Genomic DNA, 24830 nt, shown 5'->3' with positions numbered 1-24830 from the left:
GTGTACATGGTGCATTTTTGGAAATGATGTATATATAAATGCTTGAATATTTTATATCACAAAATGTGAGCCTTTAATAAAACTTCTCAGAACTTTGTAAAGTTTAGAGTCATATTATCCCCATGTGCTCTTATAACTACACATCATGATTCTATATTTTTATAAGGATTATGACTAAATGATTACTTTTATTTGGAATTTCAGAAAATAAAAGAAGAGAATGATAAAAATAGTTGGCTTATATCATAAACAATATGAAAGGATATTCAGAGTTAAAAAAAGATATACTTTCATGGCTAGAAGTCTAAAAATGGAATATGTTTCAAAAGGAATATGAAGTTCCTTTCCCAAGGCAGTGGTTTTTAAACCCTGGTGCCTTTGTCTGTTCCATGGGGCTATAATAGAATACCACCAACAGGATAATTTATAAAGAAAACAATTTTATTTCTTAAAGTTCTGAAGACTGAGAAATCCAAAATCAAGGGACCAGTATCTGGTAAAGTCCTTTGTGCTGTGTCACCTTGTGGTGGAAAGCATCATATGGGTGAGAGAGAGCAAGAGATTGAACTCACAGTCTCAATCCTTTATAACTGGCATTAATCCATTCATGAGGGTGGAGTCTTCATGACCTAAACACCTCTCATTAGACCCTACTTCCCAACACTGTTGCCTTGGGGATTGTTTCTGGCATGTACTTTTTGGGGTATACATTCAAACCACAGCACTTGGTGAATAGGGGGAATCGCTTGAGGAGCCAGTTAAAAATAGGATTTCTGAACCCCATTCCTAAAGATTCTCTAGAACGTGTAGTAGACGGCCTAGATAGCTGACCATACCAAAGTGTTGACAGTTTCCAATCTCCTCTAATGGAACTCTCATGCTCTCCTTGTCAGAACATAAAATTGCACAACCATTTTAGAAAATAGTTTGGTAGTTTCTTAAAAAGTAGAACATACACCAACTATGTAACCCAGCTATTGCATTCCTGGGTATTTACCTAAGAGAAATGAATATATATGTCCATACAAAGACAGTGTTATTTGTAATAGCAAAAACTGTAAGCAACTCAAATGTGTGTCTGCAGGTATAAACAGGATTAACAAGAAACAGTATATCCATATTAATATTACTTTCTACTGAAAAAGAATAAACTATTGATAAGAGCAACAACATCAGTGAATTGCTAAATAATTGTGCTCAGTGAAATAAGTCAGAAAAGACTGTGTGTTATGTAATTCCATTTCCACAAAATTCTAGAAAATGGAAACTATAGTGACAGAAAACAGGTCAGTGGTTATCCAGGAAAAGATATAAGGGGTGCATAAGAAAGGGGTGAGATTAAAAACCCTGGAAAAAAGCTTTTGGGGATGATAAATTTGTTTTTTATTTTATCCAGGGAAACAGTTCCACAGGAATATACATGTCAAAATATCAAATTGTATATTGAAATTATGTTCAGTTTGTTGTATGTCAGTTATATTTTAATAAAGCTGTTTCAAAAAATGAAGTGAGCATGGGCAAAGGGTAAGGGGGTTCCTCTGCTCTCTAAGGCACCTAGCCTTAAAGGTTCTTGTGTCTGATACTAGGAGCCCCTCTAACCCAGCCACATTGTGAGGAGTGTGTGTGTGTGTGTGCATGCATATGCACATGCACATGTGTGTGTACATATGATGTGAAGGCTTTACTAGGGAGCAGAAGCTGTCTCAGACAGTTTTGATTTTTGTGTATTTATATGACCAAAAGAGAGGAGTAGCATTCCTGCCCCTCAATAGGCCATTCACTGTGAGTCTACAGCTGTGACGAATACAAAGTCTTACCTCAGGCACGTGGGTTCCTCTGGTGATTGTGGTATCACACAGAAACTACAGCCTCTTTCACATCACTCAAGTTGTTTCCCATTTTTAATATAGGAGATATATATATATATATATATATGAGCAGTATTCACTATCATAGGAGGCTTTATCCACTGATTTCCCCCTATTTTCAGACTATACACTTGACCATACCTATGCTAAAATTCACTTCACCTTTTTTTTATTTATAGGTATAAATTTAACCTTCTTCCCAAAACTCTTTCTTGGCTTATCTGGCATACCTTGACGATACTCTGACTACCCCAATGCAGATACATGAAATATTATCTCATCTGTAGGTTGATTTATTTCTCATATATATATATTTAGAGTAGTTCATAGCAAAATTCAGTGGGAGGGTGCAGAGATTTTCCACCCATGTATAGCTTCCCAGTTATCATTATCCCCCACCAGAGTGGTGCATTGGTTACAACTGATAAACCTAGATTGATACATCTTCATCACCAAACGTCTATTGTTTACAGTAGAGCTCACTCTTGGAGTTGTACATTCTATGGGTTTAGTCAAATGTACAGTAATAGGCATCCACCATTGTAGTATTGTACAAACTGGCAGTTTTTTTTAAAGGCTACTTTAATAGCTGGGCATGTCCTGGGTAAAAGGAACTGCTGTAAACAGGCCTTTAGTAAGGTGGTGATAAGATGTGGGGGCAGGTGGAAGAAGTTTCTATAGTCCTATAGTTAGGTTTCAGAGTCTCTACCCACCTCCTTAGGTGGAGCAGGAGGGCTGGAGGGGGCCTGGTTGGATATTTCCCTTCCCCTAGGTTAATTAAGTTCTGATTAAACCCCAGCAAGCTAGGCTCTGGTTAAATAGTTTCTTCTGACAGGGGATCTTGTTAAAAACAGAATGTTCTGGATATTTCAATGCAGTTCCTTTTTCCCTCCCTCTGCTGGAAACTTGAGGGAATTTTTCTCTGATCTTCATGGTGAGAACCTGGTGGAACTTCAGGAAGTAAACTCACAAAGGTGTAGACCTACTCCCTATTAATGACTGGGTTTCCCTGGAATTTTTGACTCTCAGACTTGTCCACACTGAGCCTCCAGCATGTAAGATTTCCTGCCCTGGCACTAGTTTCCATGGAGGCTTCTGCTTGTAGATTTCTGCTTGGGTAAGTTATGATTCCCTGTATCTGCCCGTCTCTCCAATTTGGGGGCCAGAAGTTTGCCCTGTGACTTCATGTCTCTTATGAATCTAAGAGGAGGTGTTGATTTTTCAGCTTGTTCATCTTTTTACCTGTTGGGACAGAGGGGCAATTTCCAAGCCCCTCTCATTGCAGGTAGGAACTTGCTTGGGTTTTGATGCTAGTCATGTGCAATAATGGTGAAGAAAACTAAATTATGCAGAGGTCAGCAATGCTAGAGAGCCTCTTGCAAAAGAGCCTCAGAGATTTCTAGGTAGATGACTACATACATAGGTCAAATAAGGATAAAATGACTGATTCATAGGATTTATGAGTATTTTTTGGGAAGAAGAACCTTGGGTTAGGAGAATTGATTTTACCAAAAGAAGATGGTGGCTTGGTACCACTTGAATATTAAAAAAATATGACTCAATTGGATAGCTATAGGAGATTTTATATATATATATTCTTGATATCTAAACATACACATTCAGAATACATATATATGGTATATATAGCTTCTCTATATATGTATTCTGAATGTATATGTTTATATATTTTTATAGAAGTATTCCTATGAATGACAGTGAAAACTACGTTTATCAAGAGCAAACATGAAGTTCCAAGAGCTGTATATACTTGCTTCTTTATATGAATGAGGAAATGGGGTCAATATTGATTGTGAGCTGTGTCTGAAGTCACACACGCTATGTGTATTACTGAGCTAAGAAATAAAACCCACTTTCTCCGTTCTGAAGTGTCTACTCTTTCCATAGTTCTTTCCACCAATTGCAGCTACTTTTAGCTTTCTGACTCTGCAGAAGTTAAGTTCAAACTGTAAAACACAGAACAAACATGGCTAAGGGGGATCTGATGTTCCAGTGAGATGAGATATGGGAGAGCACCTGGGTGCTGTCAATTAGCAAATTTCTCAGTTACAAAAATTGCATATTAGGATGCTACAGGATCTTGCAGATGTAAATGTGGAATTCCAGTCTTGGGTATTTCTTAATGAACAGCAATTATTTTTAAAAAGAGAAAATTTAAAAAAGGTAAGGCTCTGGAGAATCTCACATATGTGATAACACACTCCAAGGACTGTCGTGCTATGCTGTGTCTCCCTTATAAATGACAGCGTTCAGTTAGATGGCCATTTTTAGTTCTCAAATAAGTGTCATAAAAATCCAGCATTCCTAGGCTAAGTGTTGTGAGATCAGACTGAGGAAGATCCTAGTAGGGTCCTTTAAGAACATGAGGAAGAACTGGAAAAATGATCTGAACCTACCCTAGAATAAACACATTGACTGTAAGTAACTTGATAAGAGTTTCAGATGTACAGCAAGGCTATAGATGAGCTGAACTTCTACATTCTCCAGGAAGATATTTTATCTGACTTCTATAAAGCAAATTTGTCCACCTTTTCCTGAACTTCTATTCCCTTTAGAGTCAGTAGCATGCAGGCTATTCTGTAATTAAGTTCTACTCGTGTAAACAATGTGCAGAGAATAAGTTACATATATGGGAGATACATATATGAAAAGATAATAAACTGATCATCTTGAGATCATCTGGGGACAATTTCTTTGTCCTGAAAGTTTAGTTGGAATTTATGAGAGACAAAAATATTTTTAGCTAGATTTTAGGAATTTTTAAATAGAGGGCCAGGAATTAAGTTATGGCTAGACTGTCAAATTCATAATGGTAACAGGCAGGAGGTAAAGCTGGAGGTGTACCCACAGAATAAGAGAAAATATGATTTGAGGAAATCATGTATAAAGAACTTATGTCTAGAATATATAAAGAACTTTTACAACTCAGTTTTGAAAAAATAAATAACTCAATTTTAAAAATGGTTAAAGAACATGAATAGGCATTTATCCAAAGAAGATGGCCAATAAGCAAGCAGATGAAAAGACGCTCAACATCGTTAGCCGTCAGGGAAATGAAAATGACAATTAGATATCATTTCACATCCATCAGAATGGCTGTAATAAAAGCCAGACAATAACTAATGTGGGTGAGAGTGTGGAGAAATCAGAACCTCATATACTGCTAGCAGAAATAGAAATTGGTGCAGTCGCTTTCAAAAACTATGTGGTAGTGCCTCAAAAAGATAAACATAGAGATATCATTTGACCCAACAATTCTACTTCTATGTATGTACACATAATAAATGAAAACATATGTCTACACAAAAACTTGTACATGAAAGTTTATAACACTATTATTTATAGTGGTATCAGTACAACCCAAGTATTCATAAACTGATGAATGGATAAAGAAAAGATAGTCTATCCATACAATGAAATATTATTCAGTTATGAAAAGGAATGAAATGCTAGGGTAGACTTCTGCCAAGATGGCCGAATAGGAACAGCTCCAGAGTGCATTTCGCAGCGAGAACAACACAGAGGTGAGTGATCTCCGCATTACTAACCGAGGTACCAGGTTCATCTCAATGGGAAGGTTGGACACAGAGTGTAGCCCAAGGAGGGCAAACCGAGGCAGGGTGGGGTGCTGCCTCACCCAGGAAGTGCAATGGACTGGAGGAACCCCCTCTCCAACCCAATGGAGGCCATCAGGGACTTTTCCGGCCACTCCTGCACTCTGGTTCTGATGCTGTGCTTCTCCCGTGGTCTTTGCAGCCCACAGCCCAGGAAATTCCTGCTGGGCCGACAGGTGCTGCCCGTTTCCAGCGCATATCTGCGTGGCCAATTCAGTCAGCACCACAGATTTCCAGCACATATCCGAGCAGCCGTTTTGGCTGGCACCTGGAGTGCCTGCGAGAGAGAGCTGCCCATACCCCTGAGAGAAAGGGGTCTGAAGGCAGGGAGCCAGGTGATCTGGCTCGGTGGGTCCTATCCCCACAGAGACCAGCAAACTGAACCCACTGGCTTGGGATTTTCGCAGCCAACACAGCAGTTTGTGCTCAACCAGGATGGTCAAGCTTGGTGGGGGGAAGGGTGTCCACCATCACCGAGGCAGTCCACCATTACGGAGGCAGCCCACGGTTACCAAGGCAGTCCACCATTACTGAGGCAGTATGCCATTACTGAGGCAGTTCTAACCTTACCTGTGTAGACAAAAACACAAGGAAGTTTATACAGCAGCTGGGCAGAGCCCATGGCAGCCCAGCAATGCCTCTGCAGGTAGACTGTGACTAGACTTCCTCCTTGCTGGGCAGGGATCTCTGAGAAAAGGCAGCAGCCCATCAGGGACTTATAAATAAAGCCCCAATTTCCCAGGACAGATCACCTGGGAAAAGGGGCAGTTGTGAGTTCTGCTGCAGCCAGACTTAAACGTCTCTGCCCAGCAGCTCTGAAGAGAGCAACAGAGCTTCCAGCACAGCACTTGAGCTCTGATAAGGGACAGACTGCCTCCTCAAGTGGCTCCCTGACCCCCATATATCCAAAGAGCTCTAGCTGACATCTGGCAGGTATCCTCCTGGGACGAAGCTACCAGAGGAAGGAATAGGCAGCAATCCTTGCTGTTCTACAGCTCCTGCGGGTGATTCCCAGGCAAGTAGGGTCTGGAGTGAACCTCCTAAGATCAGAGCAGAGCTGAAGGAGATAGAGACACAAAAAGCCCTTTAAAAAATTAATAAATCCAGGAGCTGGATTTTTGAAAATATCAACAAAATAGACAGAGTGCTAGCCAGACCAATAAAAAAGAAAAGAGAGAAGGTGGAGCCTCTAGAGTGGGCATGGAAACTCTGTGCCACACTCATGCCTTCACACTTTGTCCTATGCATTTCCTTCCACTTAGGTGTTCCTGAGTTGTAACCTTTATAATAAAGTCGTTAACATATATTAAAATATACACAGGGGGATGGAGGCAGCAAACCACCATGGCATCTGTATACCTAGGTAGCAATCCTGCCTTCAAGATTCTCATTCCCTGGAGTTCATACTTTGCATAATTCCCTCCCTTTGGTGTGGGTGGGAACTGTGAATATGATAAGATAACCAGGATGTCTTAACATTGTATATATATTTGATTATATTAAGGAATTATTGTTTATTAGGTGTGCTTATTTTTTTGTCTTCTAAAAAGAATTTCATTTTTAAAGATATATGCTGAAATATCTCTATGGTATGAAATGATGCTATATTATTTGATTTAAAATAATTGAAGCAGTAGTAAATAAAAGTATAACTAAAATAAGCTTGTCACGTGTTAGTTTTTGAAGTTGAGTGATGCAATGTATACATTGGGTTCGTAATATTATTGCCACAACTGTGTTTTACGTTTGAAAACTTAATACAAAAGTTAAATGAAATGAAATATAAGAAGAATAGTGCAAGTTTTGGGGCTTCATGATCAGTAGACATAATTTGAAGGAAAGGAAATGAAGGAACCATCTTTGGCAGCTCTTACGCTTACCCCTTACAGCCTTGCTTTTACACTGGGCAACAGGATTAAGTCACTAAACTCAGCCTATCAAGGATGCATCAGAGCCAATGAATTAGTAATCTAAAGTCAGAATGTGTCACAAGTTAAACTGTTTATGTTTATTTGTTTGAAATATTCAATTCATTCATTTTCCATGGATGGCAAGTATTTTGCCTGTAGGTAACAGCAGGCAGTGGGTGTTTAAACATCAGCGAAATTCTATTTAGACAAATTAACTGAAAAAGGGGAAGGATTGACTTCATTAAAAACCAAAGGGAGGAGAATGAGAGAAAAATTTAATGAAATGTGGAAGACTACAAAAAAAGAAGAAATGGCCCATTACCAATGTTACAAGAAAGTGAGCTGACTGAAGAATAGGTCAGAGTTTTCATGGGAATAAAAAAGGCCTACATATTTTGAGAATGAATAAGCTTACTTAATGTTTAGGTAGCCCTTTTCATAGGAAAATCATTTATAAAGATTCGTGTTGATTTATTTTCCCAAGTCCAGAAGCTAGTTTTTGTCATATTGATTGCTAGTATTTTGGCTTTTTGACATAGTTACTTATTTTTAAGTAACTAAATTCTGATATTTATGTTGATATAATATCATTATTTAGTGTTTTAAAAATGTGAAATCTCAATTTTTTTTCTTAAGATACCCCGAAAATTATCATCTTCAAACCAACAAAATATACTCAGACATTTTCTGACCACATTCTCCCTCAGTGTATTATTACTGTTATGACTCTCATTTCTGAGGCTGCTAATAAGCCTGAGTATTCTTTCTTATGTCTAATAGTCATGTGTTTTATGTGAGTGTATTTTATCAGGCTCATTTTGGGCTTTATCTGCTGTGTTCTTGAGGCAGGCAGAACTCTAAGATGGCCTTCAAGATTCTCACACCCTGGAGTTCATACTTCGCATAATTCCCTCCCTTTGGTGTAGGTGGGAACTGTGAATATGATGGGATAGTTATTTCCTTGATTAGTTTGCACAATATGACAAAAGTGATGGGATAGTCACTCTGTGATTATTTTCTCTTACATATAGTGCTGTTGTTATAAACTGGAGAGATGCTCCTGCTGGCCTTGGAGGACCAAGCTACTATGCTGTCACTGGGGTGGATGGCTATATCCTGAAGGCAGGCCCTACAAGCTAAGAGTGACCACCTGGCCAAGGAACCCTATTCTTCCTACAACCTGAATGAGTTTGCAAGGAGCCTCTAAGATCCACTTGAGAACACAGCCACCCCCCACACCCCACCGACATGGTGATTTCAGCCTAGGGAGACCCTGAGTAAGAAACCCAGCAAGAAGCACTATGCTGACTTCTGACCTGCAGAACTGTGAGGTAATAGATGCATGTTGTTTTAAGTTAGTGGTATTTGTTATATAACAGTAAAAATGAATGCAATTGTTGTCGCCTTAGAATGAGAGAGTGGCATGGGTGGCGAAACACAATAGAACATGCTTGGCAGGATGGTGGGGCTGGTTGGTGGGTTAAGTGAGGAAAGGGGAAGAAAAAAGGAAGGAGGTTCTTAGGCCCAATTCCCAGCTGTTTCCCTGGAGCCCAACTTCCTGCCTTCACTCGTAGCTAGATTCTCTCCACTTTATTCCCTTGATTGTTTTTCAGGAAACTATCTATCTGGGAATGACCATTTCTTACTTTAAATAATTTAACCACGATCTTTGGCTCCATTGATTCTCCCTGTGATACTGGACTGTAGCTCTCACTCAGGAAAGAACTACCTCTGAGGGCTTTGTTCTTAAGTACTAGTATATCTATCTTCTAGAGAAAAGAAGAGCTTACTTTCTTTCAGTTCATTTATTTAAGAAGCAATTATTTAGTACTCACTACACTATGCTAGACATAGTAGAGGGACTTAAAAATGAACAAGAATATCTGCTGAGGACAGTAACTAGTAACTAGCAAGAGTATAATGAACTGACTTTCCTCAGTTTCACCAAGCATCAGCTTGAGCTCAGGCATATCACTTGACTTCTCTGGGCTTTGGTTTCCTCTATACAATGATGGGCATGGTAGATGATCTTAAAGTGTCCGTCTTTAACGTGACAGTGATGGGTCAATTTGACAGGGACATCAGTAGAAGACTAGAATTAACATGCAACGCTAATAGAGCTGCATAGAGAGGTAGAATCAAAGCTATAACATTCAGTTTCATTAATATTTGATGAAATATAAGTTAAAATAAAAATTTCTGTACCTATCAGATTGTCAAAAAGGATAAAGTGGATAATATCAAACGTTAGAGAATATGTTGGGAAACCAGCACTCAAATATAAAGGGCAAGAGGGCAATTTGGTAATTTCTACAAACATTTTAACTGTATACAGCCTTTGACTCAGCAATTTCACTTCTAGGAATTCATCCAATAAAAATACTCTAATAACTACCCAGATACTTATTCATAATGATTCTTCTTGCAGTGTTGGTTATAATAGTTCCCAAAGTGGAAACAACTTGAATGTCCATAAGTAAAATATTTGTTTCATAAGAAGAATTCACTAATTAGCAGAATATCATACTGTTATTAAAAAGAATCAGATAGATCTATATATATTGACATAGACAGGTAACTATGATATATTGTTTATTGAAAAGAGCAAGTTATAGAAATAATGATTCAATTTCTTAAAAGTAATTATATATATCTATATAATATATAATTATATATAATATACATATTTATATACAATTGGGCACATGTTTATAATATAGAACAGTCTAAAAGGACACATACTAAGTTGTGAATGGTATTCACCTTCAAGCAGTAGAAAGGGTCAGGAGGGCAAAATTCCATGTCTGTGTCTGTATTGTTTAAAAAATCTCTAAGAACTATACACTATTTTTACTACAAACTTTTTCAAAAAAAGTATTTCCAACTCCTGATCATCTCACCTTATTAATATTATTAATTTTTATTATACGTTAAGTTCTGGGATACATGTGCAGAACATGCAGGTTTGTTACATAGGTATACATGCGCTATGATGGTTTGCTGCACCTATCAACTTGTCATTTACACTAGGTATTTATCCTTATGCTAACCCTCCCCTAACCCACCAGCCCTGACAGATCCTGGTGTATGATGTTCCCCTCCCTGTGTCTGACAAGTTTTTAATATGCACAAAAAGTATGAAGAGAAAACTATGCACTTGGTCATAAGGGAGATCAGGCTAGATTTTAGGCCACTGAACAATGAATACAAATATAGATGTCAATTAAAAGTAAAAAACTAAAAACATGCTGAGCAAAATAAATTTTTAAGGAGATAAATGTTTATAGAGCCCAGAGTAAGGGACAGGGTACTAGGACAGCGTCTGCACTGTCTGTAAGGCTGCCGTGAGGAGGGCAATTACATTTAAGAAGCAGGAGAGGAATACGGTAGTATACGGAAAAGGATTCAACATGATGAGGTTGGGAATAGGAGAAATAGGTCCATGTTGGACAATTCCTAAGACAAAGAGGCAGATAACTGAGGATGAAAATGTCCCTTGCAGGTTTCAATGCTTTATTGAACTCGGATCTAAGAATACTTATTACCTCCTTTTACTAAATATGCCCTTGATCTCAACCTTTGGGAAGCAAACATGGCTGCAGAGACCAGTAAATACCAGCCCCTGAATCAGAAAGTATCCCAAATCAAACTTACTTATGAAATGAATAGGGATGTGACACTGTGAGGTATGTTTGTGTTAAAAAAAAAAGTGGCAGTTTGTGTGTGTGTGGCTAGGCTGTAGAATACAATGGCTGGAACCAGTTTCTATCTATTTCCAGTTGTTTACATTTACTGGAAACAGCACTGGATTCAGAATCAGAAAACCTTGCTGGGCTTGGACCTTTGTGCTGTTAATTACTAGTCCTCTGGCCTCAAATACATTGTATAATTTTGCTGACTCCCAGTGTCTTCATTAGTAAAATAGGACTTTCAATAATCCCTATTTCAGAGGGTTTCTGTGAGAATTAAATTGTGCCAGGCATGTAGTAAGCATTCACAAAATGGTGACTGGTAGTAGGTAGCAATCTCTGAACACTTACCGTGTATCAGGCACCTCAGAAACACTTTTACTACTTTATTTAAATAAATAAATAAAGGTAAATAAGTAAATAAATAAAAGTTAAGTAAAATTATTTTATTTAACCTTTAAATAAACCCGTCAAAGTTGACATTATACTCGACATTTTACAGATGAGGAAACCGGGACTTAGTCAAGTTAAAATTGACCCAGACAGCAAGTGGCTGAGTTGAGAGCTAAACCCTGGCTCTTAAGTTATTATGATGTGCTGTTTGTTAGTTCCTTCCTTTTCTCACGTTAGAAAGCAGCAGTGTCCCCAGTTATTTTAACCAGAGTGTTAGCAGTGAAATGTAAGGAACAGAAGAAACAATGAAGGAGAATTATTTATCTTTTTAGAGATAGTAATCTGGGTAGAGCTGTTTAATTAAAATATAACCAAATATAAACTGTAATCTCTGTTCAAAAGTGGAAATGAAGACACTTTCATCAGTATTTATCAATATCCTTTACAGAAGATGAGGAGTCATTGGTTGCATTTTAATACAATGTTTTTACATCTCTAAAAACCTGTTTTGTACATGTTCCTAGCTTCTTTTAAAGAAAGAACATTGTAGGATCTGCAAAATTTTATACCTCTTGCTTTTTCTTGAGAGTGAGAGAAATGGGGAAGCTGTTTCAAATATATTTCTCCACTTTGGTGGAAAACGAGTTTTTTAAGTGTGCCAAATATAATAGTTATGACCCAACTATGCTTGCATAAAGGGAATTTTTATTTCTTAAAAAAAAAAACCTTGAGAAAGAAAGAGTTTCCTATTTCACTCTAACTGTAAATCTCTTCCCACAGAGATCTGTTCTCACTTAATGCCCCTCTTTAGAAAAATGACACATTTTATCAGTGGGAACAGTGGGAAGCATCATTGCCTCCTTGAGTGTCTGTCTTTCAAATCTACCCATTGGCAGCAGGGAAAAAGAGGGTGCTGAAGAGAATCAATAGCTATGGGAAGATGAAGAAATGAGATTGTCTTTCTTGGAGTATCAACTTCCTCTATAATTTTACTATGAGAGATAATTATCTGTCAGGGAGGAACAAGTATCCTCCACAACTTTACCAGGGGAGGCAATCTCATTTCTTCATCTTCCCATAGTAAATTAGTCTAGGCAACCATGACACTTTTATTTTCTCTATGGTAGGAACATTTCAGTCTTGGAAAAGATGCCATATTTTTGGTAAGAACAGCTTATTCCAAGACTGTGTTTTCTCTAAATACAGACAAAGACATTTGGAGATAAACCTAACTATAGCAGGACTGTTTTGCTGAGGGTGTCTAACAAACAGTCAGGATCCCTACAACGGCCTCTTTCTGCTCCTCAGCTGTAGTTCATCTTTGAAGTGTTGCAGCCACCAGAGGAAACTGTGTGTAGTTGAGTGGTTGTGGTAACTGTCCTCACAATGGCTGAGTCTATGATTGGAAAAAAATAGCCTACCACTTTATACATAAACGAGAAACTGATGGAGCATTTACCATGCCAGAGAGACAACTGATATCTGAAGGACTCGACTTGGCTGTTTTAAATACCTTAATTCAATTTATTTATTAAGCATACAATTTATACTAGTAGTTGAGGCTTCAAAAATGAATAAGACATAAACCTTTGTCATAAGTTCCATGAGAGCACAAAGCTAAGTGAGAGAAAGACATTTACTTGGATAAAAATTTTTAATAAGTATTGCAATAAGGCTTTTGCAAACACCAGAGGTACATAAATATGAGAAAAATAAAATATTCTTTGAGTGGAGTTAGGATTAAAATAGTAAATACAACTATAGAGAGGAAGTGGTCAAAACTGAATGGTTTGCAATTTTACCCTACTGACAACCTAACAAATTAGCCTTCTACAGTTTCGTGGATGAAAGCAAAGAACCACAAGATTCCTGGGACAGAGATGAAGAGCTTTATTACTCATGGCACCACAAGCAATGTGAGCTTCCTGTTGGCATTGGTTCCCCTTTTAGCCCAGGCACTACAGGGATAACACAGAGGGACCAAGGAAATACCGCGCATGCAGCGGATTTGCCTAATAGCCGAGGAACCCCAAGCTTAGGAACTTCAAAGTTTTTACAATGGGCCACAGACATGTATAAACTCTGCCCAGGGAGATACTATCTGTGTTATATTGAACAATCATTAAACCTACCCTCTGCTCCAGAAAAAAAAAAAATTCTATCTTTTAAGGCTCTTTGCTAGATAGTTTTTGTTTTGTTTTGTTTTGTTTTGTTTTGTTTTGTTTTGCTTTGAGACGGAGTCTCGCTCTTTTGCCCAGGCTGAAGTGCAGTGGGGTTTTGTTTTTTTGTGAGACAGAGTCTCACTCTTTTGCCCAGGCTGGAGTGCTTCTGGGGTTCGAGCGATTCTCCTGCCTCAGCCTCCTGAGTAGCTGGGACTACAGGCACACATCACCATGCCTGGCTAATTTTTGTATCATTAGTAGAGACAGGGTTTCACCATGCTGGCCAGGCTGTCTTGAACTCCTGACCTCGTGATCTGCCTGCCTCAGCCTCCCAAAGTGCTGGGATTACAGGTGTGAGCCACTGCGCCTGGTTTTAAAAAGATAGTCTGAAACAAAGCTTCCATTGCTTCTGTTTGATAGATGTGCAGAATGAGACTCATGGAAAATTGTCTTCCAACAATATTCACGTTTTTTCTACACCAGATTAGCTTTTGATGTATTTTACAACATGTATAGCCACTCTGATTAATTTGACCTACAGAGGATGAGATAAAATGTCTAATTTGTCTCATAGAACATTTAACTAAAACTATTAGACTCCAGGAGGAAGTGAGGAAGGTAGCATCAGGAGAAGGTAAGAGAAGTAGTATCAGAAATACTCTGGAGTCCCTTTTTGAGGTTATTCCAATGCTGGACTATCAGATGCCTGTGAATGGCGTGAGTATGGAAAGTCCATGACTATCAGCCCATTGTTGAGTAGCTTTTATAATAAAAGGTGTACCATTGCCAGACTGTAGATGATCAAGTTATCTAAAAACATGACACTCATAAATTTCAAGGGCCACAGTGGTGTAACTGGAATCATCTGATTAGATTGGAACAACTCTGTGACCTCATAAAGTCTCAACAGTGGTGAGGCACCAATGATTGCCTAGAAAGAGGGTTAAAGATCCAGTGTAGTCAATGTGCCAGTAGCAGGTAGGTCAATGCCCAGTGCAACCTGGCTTCTCTCACCATGAGAAAACCATGTCAACTTTTGGCAGCAATCACAAATCTGGCATGTGGTAGTAGCTTCTTCATCAGAAATATGGAATCCTTTACATTCTGCCCAGTCTACAGGTTATGTTCAACTGAATGATTTATCCCAGTAGCAATGGTGGCAATGTGGGCAGTGCAGGCTTGTTAAACAGCTTGATTCCCATTGGTATCATCAAAGAACAGACACTCATCATGGGCATGTACATGAGAGACCCAGATGGCTTATTCAGCAGCCATGATTCATTTTCACATTTCATAGCCCCCAAAGAGGGATGTCTTTAATTTGCAAGTCTGTAATTTTCCAAGTGGCAGACCAAACATTTAAGCCATTGGCAATAGCCACAAGACAGCAAAAATATAATAGGTTTATCAAAGCGAATATTGGCCAAAGATATGAAGTGAACCAGCAGTCTGCCAACTGAGTACAGCAACTATGACCATTTTTGGTTCCGCATAGCTGATGCTGAGCCTGAATAGCTGCCTGGTGGAAACCATTTAGTTCCAGCTTGACCAAATCATCAGTACATCCATCACAAGCCTGTAGAAGGAATCTCTGTGAATCAAGGCCTCATGAGCCAATGGCTTTGCTTCAGATAGTGGAGTGGGAGGTAAAGTTATCTCCAAAGGAATCACTGACACTTTTTCACATGAAGTCAAGATGCTACTGAAGCCAGCTCTTGAATTAAAGCAGTGTGTTATTGAATACATCTTTTACTTTTGATAAGCGAAGTTTACTAGGCCGTTTCTACTTTATTAGTTACTGAGTCAGAAACAACTGATCCCAAAATATTATATGAATAGTAAGCTGGGCACTCACAAGGATTCCAGAGTCTGGCATTCAGATTTGACAAAAGTCCAGCAGCAAGCTGATTGCTGATTCTTAAAATTAGCCATGCCAGGGAGGCAACAAGGCCAAGCAGCACCTCTGAGTGGAGGCTGCTGCCCTTTCCAAGAGGCTTCCGTGACAAAGTAATCAGAAACTTGAGCTCAAATGGATCCTTAGAGTGGTGGAGTCTTCAAGATGAAATGGTGCCACAAGTTTCTGGACCGCTTCCAAAGCAACCCATTTGTTTGGGCCCTATTTAACAGCGTTGTGGTTAGCCAATATAAAAGACCCAGTGGAATGTCCAAGCGAGGCACTTACTCTTTCCAGTACCCAGTCATCTGCTGGACTTTCCTTTGGATGGTGAAGGGCTGAAGAGACAGCTTTCCATCTCAGACCATTGAAAGCCAAAGGCTTCCCAGTGTTGTCCCACACCCCTCACCTCTTTGACATCATCTCCTACTTTTCTTCCCTCCATTTGTTTTGGCCTGCCAATGCTGGCTTTCTTGGTGTTCCTGAGGTGTGTGGCATGTGTTCACTTCAACCACTGTTTCTTCTCTCTGGTATGTTCCTCCCAAGACAGCCGTATTTTCTCTTCTCCATCTCCTTTACATCTCGTTCAATTGTCAGCCTTCTCAGTAGAGCCTTTGACCATCACCCTATTTAAATTGCGACCCACTGCCCCACTTCATGGCACTCCACACTACCTGTTTAAATTTTGTCATAGTACTTTCTGCCACCTAACTGCATATTTTACTAGCACATTTTATGTATTGTCATCTTCTTCCACTAGAATGGAAGCTTTATGAGAGAGTGTGCGTGTGTGTGTGTGTTTATTTCAGTGCCATTTCCCTGGTACTTAGAAGAATGTATAGCGCTCTGAATGAATTATTGAATTATACACAGATGAGGGCAAGGAAAGAAAAAAGGATCTTCCATCCTAGAATTTACAGAGGATGCAGCTGTGTCACACAGAACTTCCTAGGTGGAAAGTGGTGGGGAACTGGATAGAACATACAGAAACAAAAGTTGCTGCTGTAGTTGGGAAATAATTGTGCACAAGCTAAATGATAAGGACACACCTTTATACTCTGGGTGATAGAGAAGTCTGGGGAGGCTTAAATGCCATCCACCAAGTGTGTGACTGCATCCCTTGCACTGATAACATATGACTTCTCTGAGGAAAGTTACTGCCTAAATGATACTTCTCCTGCCTCCTCAATAAAGCCATAGCCTTAGAGAAGATATTGAGAAAAGAAAGAACAAGACTGTGCACTTACCTGCCAAGACGTAGTGAAAGAGTCATGGCCACGAGGGAAGCCCATGCTGCAGTATCGTACCTAGATGTTGCTGTGGATGCATCTGTGAATTATAGAGGGGGAGGTTTGATGGTTTATTTTACCTGAATCGTCCTAGGGTTGCACATCTGCTGCCCTTCCTTTTGTTTGTTGGAGTTTTCAAATGATAAATGGCCAGATGTCAAGCTTTCTGTCACTTATCGGCCAACACCATTCCTCCTTCCTCAGTGAGATGACAGGGCTGCTGTTGCTGCTCCTGCTGCTGTCCCACTGATAGGTGTTTTGCCAGCCATGGGCAGGTTATATGATGGTGTTGTGAGCCCCAGCTAATCACACCTTCCAGTCTTGAACGCTAGCTGCCTAGTAGATGTCAGTTCCAAGCAGAAAGTGATGAGCTGCCTAGTAAAAATTGCTAACTCTGAATTCTCTCTCATCTTAAAGAACTAAAAAAAACCAACAAAACAAAACAAAACAAAAAACAACAAACAACGCTGAGAGATCTGATATGGTCTTCACTTCTTTAATATCTGTTTTGGCGTATTTAGAACCACCATGATTTGCCAGGCTTTTCTACCTTTTGTGCTCTAGCACACACCTCCCTCCCAATCCTTCCTTTTTTTTCCTCTTTGTATTCCCAATCTTACAGATGTTCATGAGTTACCTTCAGAAAGTGGCTGACACCTTTTTGGAATAAAGATCCACTTTGTCTTCACATTCCAAGCGGCAGGGAGCCCAAACTTCCCTTTGCAGGCAGGACGTATCTGTCTGCTTTGGTACGTGGTGGCAGACATTTGAAATAAGGTGAATAAAAAAGGCTGTAGAAATCAAACTGCACTTGTGAAACAAAATGACAATAAAAACAACTCCCTAATCTTTTAAATGTCATGCAGCTCAGCTATAGTTTTCAACTTAGAGTTCACAGCCAGCTCTTCCTTGATTGCAATTCCTCTTGGCACTGGCCAAATAACACTTTCTATTTAGAAACTACTTAATTATAATAAAATTACCCACATCACCCCCCATAAAATATAAAAGAAAATGAGAAGATCTGCAGGAGACAAGCTGTCATGAAACAAATGGCTTTCTGTCCCTGGTGGGATGATCACAGACTATACATTTTTGACCTCCTGGGAACATTCACTTTTAGAGGTTTATATATACACCATTACTATTAACTACTCTGAGACAAAAAACAACTACTTTTCATACTTTACCTAATATTATAACCGTTCTTGTGTTTAGAGTGTTGAGAAAGCAGTGTGTCATTACAGTTCCCTGTCATGGTGGCTACATGCACAGGCCTGAAGTTAGGTCTATTGTGGTTTGAATTCCAGCTTTGCTATTCAATGGATTAATATGACCTTGGATCAGTTGCTTAACCTCTGTAAGCCTCAGTTACATCATATATAAAATAGAAATAAATATAGCTATATCATTGGGTAGTTGTGAGGATTACGTGAAATAAATAATGTACAATACTAGAGAAGAGACTGCTAGTTGTCCACCAAAATTCATTCCCCCCTTCCTCTTTGGTTCAACTCTAGACCTCATTTTTAAAAACATATATAATTTTTATTTGTTAATTATACCTCAACAAATCTGGAAGAAAGGGAAAGATTTCATTTAAGAAATTTCTACTATTTTATACACTATTTGCATTATTTAATTACAATTTCCAAAAACAACACATAAATCTATAGATTATAGATTTTTTTCACCATGAAAGTCCTATAGAGAATAGGTACATTCTGCCAAAAATGTTCTATAGATAAGGACTCTTTCACATTTAGATTCCATTAATGTGCCTGTTAAAATACATGTCAATGTGATTTTTTTAAAGATTTTTCTATTTTTTTTTAAATTTTACTTTAAGTTCTAGGATACATGTGCAGAAAGTGCAGGTTACGTAGGTATATGTGTGTCATGTGGTTTGCTACACCTATTGACCTGTACCCTAACTTCCCCCCGCTTGCTCCACACCCCCAAACAGGGCTTGGTGTGCATTGTTCCCCTCCCTGTGTCCATGTGTTCTCATTGTTCAACTCCCACTTATAAGTGAGAACATGCAGTGTTTAGTTTTCTGTTCCTGTGTTAGTTTGTGGAGAATGATGGCTTCTAGATTCATCAATGTCCCTGCAAAGGACATAATCTCGTGCCTTTTTATGGCTGCATAGTTATTCCATGGTGTACATGTTCCACATTTTCTTTATCCAGTCTTCCTTCACGGTGGAACCAGGATCTAGTGGACCTTTGTGTTTTGACCATCCAGATGACAATGTTTTAGTCTCTAGAAGCCTATTTCTTGCCAGCATCTATTGTTTCTTGAGTTTTTAATAATCACCATTCTGACTGGCATCAGATGGGCATTTTGGTTGGTTCCATGATTTTGCTATTGTAAATAAGTGCTGCAGTAAACATACATGTGCATGTGTCTTTGTAGTAGAATAATTTACATTCCTTTGGTTATATACCCTGTAATGGGATTGCTGGTCAAATGGTATTTCTGGTTCTAGATCCTTGAGGAATTGCCATACTGTCTTCCACAGTGGTTGAACTAATTTATATTTCAACAGTGTAAAAGCATTCCTATTTCTTGCCAGCATCTATTGTTTCTTAACTTTTTAATAATCGCCATTCTGACTGGCATGAGATGGTATCTCATTGTGGTTGTGATTTGCATTTCTCTAATGACCAGTGATGTTGAGCTTTTTTCATATGTTCATTGGCCACATGTCTTCTGAGAAGTGTCTGTTCATATCCTTTGCCTACTTTTTGATGGAGTTGTTCGTTTTTCTTCTTGTAAATTTGTTTAAGTTCCTTGTAAATTCTAGATATTAGATCTTTGTTAGATGGGTAGATTGGAAATTTTTCTCCCATTCTGTAGGTTGCCTGTTCACTCTGACACTAGTTTCTTTTGCTGCACAGAAGCTCTTTAGTTTAAGTAGATCCCATTTATCAATTTTGGCTTTTGTGGCAATTGCTTTTTGTGTTTTCATCACAAAGTCTTTGCCCATGCCTACCTTCTGAATGGTTTGGTTTCGGATTTTACATTTAAGTCTTTGATCCAACTTGAGTTAATTTTTGTATAAGGTGTAAGGAAGGGGTCTAGTTTCAGTTTTCGGCATATGGCTAGCCAGTTTTCCAAGAACCATTTATTGAATACGAGATTCTTTCCCCATTGCTTGTTTTGTCAGGTTTGTTGAAGATCAGATGGTTGTAGATGTGTGATGTTATTTCTGAGGTCTCTGTTCTGTTCCACTGGACAATGCTAGACTTCATTTTCTATCTTCCCTTGTGGCTAGGTGGGACCAAGTGAATAAATTCTCTTCAAATGGATATGAACAGAATAGATGCCACTTCGGGGCCTAAGCCTTAAGGCAGTGCCCCTGCTGGGCCTCCATGTTTTGTCTTCCTCCTTCCCGGTGGAACCAGGATCTAGTGGACCTTCGTGTTTTGTACATGCAGATGGCAATGTTTTAGACTCTAGAGGCCAGGAAGATGGCAGATGTGGCTCTTTACCTTTGGGTCCCTTGTTGATTTCTTGCAGCAGAGCCCACCTTGAACATTTACATTTGACATAAACTTCATCTGTTTTAGCTTTTTTTTTTTTTTTTTTTTTTTGAGACAGAGTCTCTTTCACTCTGTCACCCAGGCCAGAGTGCAGTGATGCAATCTCTACTCACTGCTACCTCTACCTTCCAGGTTCAAGTCATTCTTCTATCTCAGCCTCCTGAGTAGCTAAGATTACAGGTGTTCACCATTATGCCTGGGTAATTTTTGTAATTTTAGTAGAGATGGGGTTTCTCCATTTTGGCTGGGTTGGTCTCAAACTCCTGACCTCAAGTGATCCATCCACCTTGGCCTCCCAAAGTGCTGGTATTACAGGCGTGAGCCACCGAGCCAGGCATTGTTTGAGCTATTGTGTTTTTGAATACCCTTGTTAAAGGACTATAACCTTTACCATAACTAGGTGTTTAGTAGGAGATTCAGTTAGTTATAGATGTTAAAAAATGATGTATATTGTGTACATGCAATTTCCTTACCCAGACTATGCTTTCTTTGTGGCAAACTTGTAACAATTCTTCATTGAATAAATATAGTGAATAGAAGTAAATCACAGTTCATAATATTTGGAGTTTGAAGTCCCAGTTGTTATACATTCTTTTCTTTCCCTTTCATATCTGGCTTTTGTAGTTTCTTTTCTCTAAATACAGGCTGTCTAGAGGCTAGAATTAATAATGTTTTATGATTCAGGTTTTGTTATCATAAGGTTGTTTTGGCAGTAAGGATATGCCATGATCTGATATAATAATTTCTTCTTTAAAATCCAATAAATCTTTAAAGAAACTAGGAATTCCTTCTCTAAATGAACTGCTTATATTACAGGTAACAATGACAGTGGTTTTCTGGAAAAATTAAGCAGATAAGAAAAATGTTGAGAAAAGTTCCATGAATTTAAAAATAATCACTCATAACTTAGAATTCATCATTCTTGAGCTTTATTTCATGAGATAGATTTAGGTCATTATTAAGAATGTGCTTCTTCTTGCATTAGAAACTTGATAAAAAAGGACAGTAGTTTATGATGGCTATATAGTTAATAAGATATTAAAATTTCACACTGCAGCAGGAGCTCAAGGAGAAGAAATATCTGAGAGAAAAATATCCTTTCTAGATATTTCTATGGTCTGGATTCTGATCTGGGCTATAAATTGATGTGAAACCATTATCATTTTTATAACCACTTTATGTGCCTATATGTGCTTAGAATATAATTAACATGGGTGATTTTGGGAAAAGGATAGTTAATTGATTTTTTCACTTTAAGTCATATAGGCCATGTATAACCCAATAGTGAGGAACTAGTTGATTTCTATCTTTTCCTAGGCAGATGTCATCTTCCTGGCTGTTTTTCTTAGGAAAGTTTATTTTAGGAGCCACTTGAGTTTCACTTTCAGCTTTGACACTTTTTAATGTGTCCTTGGTAAAGTCACTTAGTCTTTTTGAAACTTAGTTTCTTAAAACTTTAAAGTGAAGATAATAACCATAATTACTGGAGATAATGTATATAAACCTTATTAACAGGACCTGGAATCTAGTAATTGCTCAAAAAAGTTAACACATGTTATCTGTTAAGAGCAGTGCTTCTCAAAGTATGGTCACTAGACCAGCATCGATATCACCTAGGAACTTGTTAGAAGTGCAAATTCTTGTGACTCAATCCAGATCTACTAAATCAGAAACTATGGGGGTGGAGCCCGGCAATCTGTATTTTAAGGAGTCCTCCAAGTCATTCTGATCCTCTAAAGTTTAAGAAACAGTTTTATGTAAATGGTTTAATATTTCTGGGTTCTCATTTTTTCAAAATATAATACATTTCTATGATCAACTTATGATGCTCAGAAACTGCCTCTCTGTTTTTGGAAAGAGCACCCTCATTTTCCATTATGGAAACCACCTCTTCCCTATTCTTAGTCTATGTTGTTGGGTGGGGCCTATCCTACCTACTCCCAACTTTAGTGTGGGTTTCAGGGCAAAGCCAATGAGTGTATCCCATCCACTAGGCCACAACAACTACTTCAAGCATGGACCTGTGATCTGATTTAGGTCAATGAAAGCCATGTCCAGGAGTTTCACTGGCATTGTTGAGAAGATGAAAGTTCTTCACCATTGAAATCGCTAATAATATGTAAACTTAGAGTTAACATGAGAACAGAGGTTCTCAGAAAGGAATCAGAGAACTTTAGAGTCAAAGATGGATAGAAACCAAGTCCTAATGACATTGATTGAATCCTTAGACCTAGCCATGCCTGAATATCTTCCCCTGGACTTTACAGATGAGAAAAAAAATTATATCTTTTCCTACCTCTTCCACCTCTGGAACAAGTTTTCTTATTTTAAAAATCTGTTTTCTATTATGTAACATGAAATCTTATTAGTAAGTTATCTCATGAGATTTTTGTAAGTAGTAAGATGAATCAATGTATACAAAAATATTATGTCTGGGCCATTTGAGAAGCAGGCAATAAGATGGAATTAGATGTGCAAGAGATTTATCAAAGGAAATGATTGTTACAGAAAATGCATACGAAGTCAAGGGAAGATGGGAAAACTATCAGACCTGTACTGTAGAGAAGACCTGCACTATACTATTAATACTTGTGAAGGAGAAAGGGAAAGAAAGGAGGTTGTGGAGAAGAGCCTTAGACTGAGGTATAATTCTAAGAGAGACTCTGAACCAAAGTCATCTGCCTGAAGAATCTCCTATCTTCAAAGAATGGATACACCTTAATATCATGCTCAGTGATTGGTTAGAAGCAGCCCATGGGAAGTCTGGCCTGTGTGAGAAGGCAGTGATGGATTTCAGAAGTTGAGGCCTAGATCAATCATGCTCCTCACAGTCAGAGACATGAGAGACACATTTTCATAACTGTGACAAATGCCTAGGGCGGTGTCTAGAGTTAGTAGGGCTTCGATAAAAGCTAATGCCATTTTCATCTAACCTATTCTTTTGAGAGCAAAACAAACATCCTCAAAAACCTTGCACACTCCTTCTATTCTTTGCTCTAATTATTAGTGCATCCCGGTCTCTTTCAGCAGTCACATGTTCAAAATATTACAGGCCAATAAAGCAAAATAAACTCTACTAGCCCAGCAAGGAGCAAGCTATTCAGCTAATCACTTACTGCAAATGCCACTCAGGTGTTGCCTTTAATGCATAACTGCCAAGCATACTGATTTTGTCAATATTACACTTGGACTAAAATCAGCATAGGTTAGCTCAAAGCATAAGCCACTTCAGCTCTCTCTTATTGTAATGGAGTGTAATTTCCACACGCCTTAGCCCCAATTTATCTTTCAATGACTCTGGAGTAAACAGTGGCTCTTCAAGTCCAGTAACTTTTAGGGCTAGGAAATAGAGCTACAAATTCTTGGAATTCCCCATTCAACAAGATCCAGCCAGGCCATTTTCTATCATTCTTCCTTTCCTCTGGATAAAGAGTGGAGGATTAGTAGTAGCCAAGTGAATCGCAGATATTTTTTGAATTTTTTAAAATTTAATTTGAATAATATTTCTGAGGTTACCTAAAGTACTAAAGGAAGAAGAAAAATATGAATTACTGTTATTGTAAAGAACATTGTAGACTGCATGTTCTAACTCATTGACTATTGGGGAAAATGATGTACAAATAAGACTCTGATATCATTCTTTATATATATATTCATCAAGCATACCAGTTACTACTGTACCACACATTTAAAAAAGCCTGACAACTTAGGAGTAATGTTTTCTCAGTTAAGAGCATGTAATTCCCGAGATAACATAGTACCAAGTAGGCATGATCTAACTGTATTATTATCTGGGGGAGGACTCTCTCCAGTGCTTCACTTGGCAACATTAAGGGGTTTTCCCACCACTTAACCTCGGGTTTTCAATTCTGTCTGCTCTTTAGTTTTGAAACCCCTATTCAAAACCACTGTATAGTTGTTTTAGCTTGGGCATGAGGCAATCTAAATAACCTTTCCTCGGTTTTCTTTACAACCTTCTTACTCATTTTTTTAGAGTTTCTAAAAGATTCGTTCAGTTTCACTTTGTGATTACTCACATGCTCCAATCCTGTTATAAATGGCCCCACTCTGACTGTGGCAGACGCTGAGAGCTACTGCACGTGAGCTGGAGTAAGCTAACATTTGGCCTAAAATAAGGAGAGCAACATCTGAATGCAGCCCTACAGGAGAGGGGCCTGGGCATCCTAGACCAGCATGCTGGATGGTGTTAATAATTGTATTCCAAAGGACAGAGACTAAAGCTGGATTCCAACACGAGACAGCCCTTGGCTGAAAAGAGCCAGAGAAGCAAGCCAAATCTGCGCCCATTGGCTTCTGGCAAGCCAATAAGCAATATCAAGCCACAGGTCCTGTTGCAAAATGTAAACGAGATTTCAGATCCAAGAAGTTCACAGAAGAGTGGAGATAGGGTTTGAGAGGCAGCAGGTGATATACAAGCAAGGAAGAT

The sequence above is a fragment of the Aotus nancymaae genome, unplaced genomic scaffold (assembly GCF_030222135.1).
Source record: "Aotus nancymaae isolate 86718 unplaced genomic scaffold, 86718_ANA_hifiasm-v0.15.2.pri h1tg000003l, whole genome shotgun sequence".
Classification (NCBI taxonomy): Eukaryota; Metazoa; Chordata; class Mammalia; order Primates; family Aotidae; genus Aotus; species Aotus nancymaae.
This window is presented reverse-complemented; position numbering follows the sequence as displayed.